The sequence below is a fragment of the Thermobia domestica genome, chromosome 7 (genome assembly GCF_964235325.1).
Source record: "Thermobia domestica chromosome 7, izTheDome1.hap1.1, whole genome shotgun sequence".
NCBI classification, from domain to species: domain Eukaryota; kingdom Metazoa; phylum Arthropoda; class Insecta; order Zygentoma; family Lepismatidae; genus Thermobia; species Thermobia domestica.
The window spans coordinates 240255987-240262588 of NC_137460.1; positions in this window are offsets into that span (position 1 = coordinate 240255987).

Consider the following 6602-nt stretch of genomic DNA (forward strand, 5'->3'; position numbering starts at 1 on the left):
CCACTAACGCTGTATTGTAAACAATTAAACAGTAAGATCTATAGGGCATAATTTCTTGATTCTTGCATGTTAAAGTTCATGAATTAATTCCCGTTTTTAGTGTAATTTGAACTAGGTAACACACTTTTGTTAATTTTAACTGAGAGTATATTTGAAGACAGTGTAGTCTCTTTGACAACTAAAACTATCAAAACTAGTATGTGGTGTTTACGTGCACTTGAACAGAGCACTCCGCCAATTTCCTTTTGTTCAGACCACTAAATAGAAATCACTATAACATTGTTATATATTTGGGCACCAACACAAACTCACTCACATCACCTTTGTGTTGACTATCCTTTCATTTCACCAACGGTTGACTCCTGCCGCTGTAGCTAGCTTTCCTGTAAGAGTCCGCTAGCCTCCCCCTCTCTTCTGGTGTAAACTATGCTATACTCTCTTCATAGAGAATAGTGGTGGTGTTCTTTTCACCTTTCCTAATTCTTTCTATTATTGCACTAAACGTTGCACTATGTATTTTCTTGTATTTGCCATTTCTTCAAGAGTCTAAAACTATATACTCTTCATAGGAAAATCTGTTCAAACGAAAATAACATAAACGTAACCAACACACTCCATTCTCCCGCTTCAAACCTGTTCAAAAAAAAAACCCCACGCTGCCCCGTGTCGCCCCCTACCCTCCTGGTAGAAGACGACGAAGAAGAAAATGTCTGCCTTCAAAACGTAAACAATAGTGTTCACGGTGGAAATGTTTTTTTTTTTTCATAGCAGACTTTTGCAGCTTCTTACATATGATATAATTTCAAGTAATATTACAAATATATTATAGAGAATATATGTATATTAACCATACACTGACAATACTCTATTTACAAATATGAAATGTTTTCCATCATGTTGTGAGAATTTAAGCCGTCTGCAAGCAAGCATGCTTCTCTCACGGAAGACGACACAAGGGTTGCTCAAGTTAGCATTTTAATTTTTACCAAAATGAGAGTATAAACACTCTCTCGTAGGAATTCGCGATGATTAAAAATCTTATGAATTATCGGCCTGATTCCAAGAATATTCCGTTACATAAGACAGCATCTAATTATATTACTATAAAAATGAATCAAATTCAAACACAAACATTTGAAATAGTGCATTCTGGGAAAAGTAGAAAAACCCTCTCTGGCCACGCTAGAATTTGTTACACAAAGGAAGCCCCGCTAGTTCTCCCCCGGAAAAGCTTGGAGACAATAGCAGAGAAGAGAGTGAGCGGCAGTGGTGCTATCCTCAGAAGATAATACCATTCTTATCTGGATGGCTGGTACTTATAGCTCAATGATGCGTGTAGAGGAGCTAATCTAGCTCCCTCGCCATCATGGGGTGGCAACTGTTAATTCAGGATGTTGGAGGAAGACGGTTAGCGCCAGAGAAAGAAAAAAATGTTAACTCACTGCAACTTCCTAGTTTGTATGCTTTCAACGGAAGATTAGATTATTCTTTTCGCAGCATTCAATCAATGATATTAGCTTCCTTATCATTACCTTAATAACATTTACCGAAACATTTTTACACAAGATTATGCAATATATAGTGAGCATTGTAGTAACTACGTTTATGAAATTGTAATTAGTTGCTGTCGTATGTAACTGATATTTACCAAAGGATAATATTCATATATATTATTAAATAATTAATTAATATTATACTTGATATCACATACTATATGAATATAAAAAAAACAAGCTAATTTGCATTTTGATATGCAGATGAAGTTCAGAGACTAACTCTGCACTTCACACTACAGATACAGCAGTGGCTTGATAACAACCTACCTCCTGATCAGTGGGGGTGGGCCCCTGGAGAGAATGAATCCCTACTCCCAGTGACAACAAACGACCCGTCAGCCCCAGACAAAATTCTAAAATCCATATTTTTTTACTGTACGACAACTGTATGTGGTAAAAATGTAAGTGCCGGAAAGCTGGTATGGAATACTCATCTGTTTGTGGTACCTGTCAGAGTACGTGCACTAACGGTGTACGTTTAGGGGATAAGGATTTCCAACTTTATCGTGTCTCAGAAGGAGCTGAGTTTTAATTATATGGTGTCAGAATGGTTTATGTACATAACATGTTAAATGGACAAATTAACATTTATTCTGAGAGCCTTTTCATGTTCCCCCTTCATGTAGCGGACCGTCATCGTCGGGAGGGGGTAGAGCTGGTAGGGCAGCTTCATCACTCATTCATTTATCACCCCACATTTTCGCCTCATTGCTTGCGCTCTCAGCCTCGAATACCGCTACCGGACCTGCGGGTGGTTGGTGGGAATCGCGAAGCGGAAGGTCTAATGGACGTCTTCCTCCATTTGGAGAGGACGTGCACCCACCTGGCCTGCTGTTGTGTATGTCCAGTGTTTGTGTTGTCCGGCGTGTTGAGTCTTTGAGAATTTTTTTTAAATCCTAAAACTAAATTCCAAAAAAAAAAAAAAATAATAATAAGAAATAAAAGTTCAAAAAATCCACACCTATTGTTTTGTTTCTTTTGGGCTGGTGGGGGTCTATCTTTTGTTGGCCAGGTCTCTTTTGTTTACTTCTACTTCTTTTTTCTGGGCTACGCGTTTTGTCGACGGGAATGGTTCTGTTGCACACCCAGTCCCCTTGACCGCGTCGGCCCCACGCGGATCCTAAGTTTGAGGCCGTACCGAAAGGATTGCCAAAAGGTAGCGTTAGTTTCCCATTAACGTCCTGGTGTGACCTCACACCTCTATTTCCTTTATACATATTTCATAAAATTCCTTTTCTTATGGGTAAAAAGACTTTCATAACTGAACCAGGCTCTCTTTCACGGAAGAAGCCCAAACAAAATGATTGAGGAACAGACAAATATCGCAACCCCTGTAGTCCTATATCTTGTAATTAAAGAGAAAGACGTTGATAGTGCCAATACTGAGGAAAACCGTCCGAGTGCTATTAAGGGCTTATACCCCTTTGTAATCAATAAAGTCATTACTTATCAAGCCGGACAGCTTACAGACATAAAGAAACTGGGGAATGGCACTTTATTGGTGGAAACGGTCGACGGGAACCAAACGGCGAAACTAATGAAATTGCAATCGATAGGCCCGGTAAACGTGTCACTAGAACCCCATCGTCTACTGAACGTTTCTAGCGGGATGATATCGTGTTGGGATCTTCTCAATGAAACTGAGGAGGAGATTAAGTTGGAGTTAGCGGACCAACACGTTAGAGACGTAGCTCGCATCAAGAGTAAGAAGTCAGGTGAACCTGTTGCCACCCTGTAACTGATTCTTACTTTTAGTCTGCCCACGCTTCCGTAGTCTGTGAAAGATGGTTACTATCGTTTAAAAGTTCGGCCCTACATACCTAGTCCTCTGCTCCGCTTTTTAATGTCAACATTTCGGGCACACCAGCACCTCGTGTAATGGGAGTGCTGCTCTTTGGGCGAAGTGTGGCCAGGTTAGTCATCGTGCGGAACCCTGTAAAGTGACCAAGCCCTTCTGTGTTAACTACATGGGAGAGCATTCTGCTTGGTCTCGGTATTGTCCAGCTTATCAGCCCGAGAAGCGGATGCGAGAACGCATGGTAGTCGAGAAGATTTCTGGTACAGATGCGAAGCGTCGATTGAAAGAGCCTTCCTTCTTCGCTTTCTGTTCTCTTCGCTACTGTCGCTGCTGGTTCTCGGAAATCTGTAGCTACACAGACCGACGAAATTTCCACATAAACGGACTTGGTCTCAAAGCGCCTGGTCAAAGAAAGAACCTGGTCAACTAAGAGATAGATTCCCACCAGCCCAGAAAACTAAACAAAAGGTGGGAATTTTTTTGTATTTTTGAGACCTTTTAAATTTTATGTTTGTGTTTTCATTTTTTAATTTTCTCAAAGACGCAACATATCAGACAATTCAAACACTGGACAAACACAACAGCAGGCCAGTTGGGTGCACGTCCTCCCCAAATGGAGGATGTCGTCCACTAAACCTTCCTATTCCCAACTCCCACTAACCACCCGCGAGTCCGGTAGGAGTATTCGCGGCAGACAGGGCATGGAAGAGATGCAGATGAAGGGTGATATGTTAATGAATGGTGAAGCTGCGCTCTCAGCTCCAGCTCCTCTCTGATGATGGCGGTCCGCTACATGGAGGAATAATACATTCTGTAGGGACAATAAGCAAAAAATAAACGAATAAGGGTTTTTATGTGCGGAAAAACGGTTTTAAAGGGCAAAATTTCCATCCAAAATTTTGAAAATTGACGCCCGAAAAGAAATGAAATGAAAATGAAATCTTTGAGTTTTACGTCCCACGGTTATGCCGGTTGGGCTAATGGAGACGGTGATGATGAGTGATGAATGAGATGGTGGAATGAAGAAAGTGGGAGGAAACGTGAGAACCCCGAGAAAACCCACGCACACGGTGTTTGTCCACCACAAAGTTCACTTCGTGGGGGCTGGGATCGAACCCGGGACCCCAAGCTCCAGAGGTGAACGCTCCACCACTGAGCCACCGCGGCCCCTGACGCCCGAAAAAAAAACAATTGGACCGAAGTGAATGAAATTGTGCACAGATACTGTACACGTAAAATGAGGGAATACAGGTTTCGTATTTTCCTGAAAAAAAGAAAAAAAAACAGTTGGGTGGACTGGGACGTTGGGTGGCGGAATGAGGTGCCCGAAGCGAATGAAATTATGTGTAGATATTGTATATGTAAAATAAGGCCTTTCATGATTCACAAGTGTATCCATCCCATTTCTTCAAATTTTGCAGATCAACAGTTAGCAAAACGTATTTTATAGTATTTGATGAGGCGCATTTAACATTTACCATGTCTTTCCGCATTAACAAAGACACGTGTCGATTTATTTCCTGTTTATTGTTGATGTGCCAAATATGAAGGAAATCCTATAGCGACACTTGAGAAATACGAATGGCCTTGTTTTACATATACAAAATCTACACACAATTTAATTTGCTTCGGTCCACTCCTTCCTGCGCTATTACGGTAATATTTATTTTTTTCGGAGAAGGCTTGGACCCCAACACTTTTGCTGCACAAATTAAGACACATTTCGTTTTTTGTTTTGCAAATTGTCCCTTCTGTAGGAACTTCGGGCGTATACTTATTTGCACTTTTGATATTTTGTCATCAACGGTTTAGAAGGTCCGTCCCCACGCAACCGTCTTTTTTTCAATAAAATAGGAAACCCGTATTACCTCATTTAACGCCTGCAATATCTGTGCACAATTTTATTGACTCCGATACATTTCTTCTTGCTATCGGGCGTCAACTTTCAAAATTTTGGTGGGGGTTTTGCCCTCTAATTCCGTTTTTCCGCAGAAAATGAAAAACTCAGATTCGTTTATTTTTTGCGTATTGTCACTACATAAAGTTTCGTTTCAATTCTTCATGTCCTTTAAGCACTTTGAAAAACTGTTATTACCACTGTTGATATTTCATGTTCAAAATTTTGAAGGGGTCTGTGTCCCACCGAAACATTTTTTAAGGAAAATACGAAACCCGTATTACCTCATTTTATGTCTATAATATCTGTGCACAATTTAATTCACTTCGGTGCACTTCTGGCTTTTCAGGCGCCAACTTTGAACATTTTGGGTGGGGGCTTTTGCTCCCTAAAACCTTTTTTTCGCAGAAAATAAAATAACCCGCATTCATTTATTTTTTGCATATTCTCCCTACACAGTGTTCCGTTGCAATTCTTGATGTCCTTTACACACATCTGACATACTGTTATTATCACTTTAGATATCTCGTGATCAAAGTTTTGGAGGGGTCCGTGCCCCACCTAACCGTTTTCTCCAAGAAAATACGAAACACGTATCCCCTCGTTTTACGTCCACAATATCTTTGCATATTTTCGTTCACTTCGGTCCACTTGTTTTTGTCTTTCGGGCATCAACTTTGCAAATTTTGTGTAGGTCCTTTCGCCCAGTAAAATAGTTTTTCCGCAGAAAATATAAAATACGTATTCGTTTATTTCATGTGTAGTATCTACCTGCCAAAATTTATCAAAATCGGAGTGTTACACTTGGGAAGTCTTACTTGTTAGTACAACGAAGTAGTAATCCTATTCAGCGCCAAGATACAGAAATGAGATCCTATATTGCACCAGTAGAAATTTATGTGAGCTAACCGGGGATGCTTCCAAGGTGTAAAACAGGTTTAGAAAATCTGAAATGTGGAATTAATGACCAAATTTACTAGCTGGAATGCTGTTTCTTAAAAGAATATTGAAGTGTTGTGTGAGATGCCACACGACCCACTTTCCATTTTATTAGTTATTTATGTGGAATATGACGACTTTCAAGATGGTAAATATGTTGACCATGCACTCTAACATGTAACATTTGCTATTGTATATTAAGCTGTGTGCATTTCAATTTGATTGCTTACCTAATCAAATATAAGGAAATTTCACATCCAAAACATTATATTTTTTTGCCTTAAACTTACATGACAATCTATATTTAAAAAAAGAAATATTAGTTAATAGAATCCATTGTCACAAACCTAAACAAAATAATAGCTGACAAACAGTAAACAACTGACAATAATTAACTTATTTTCAGGTTATA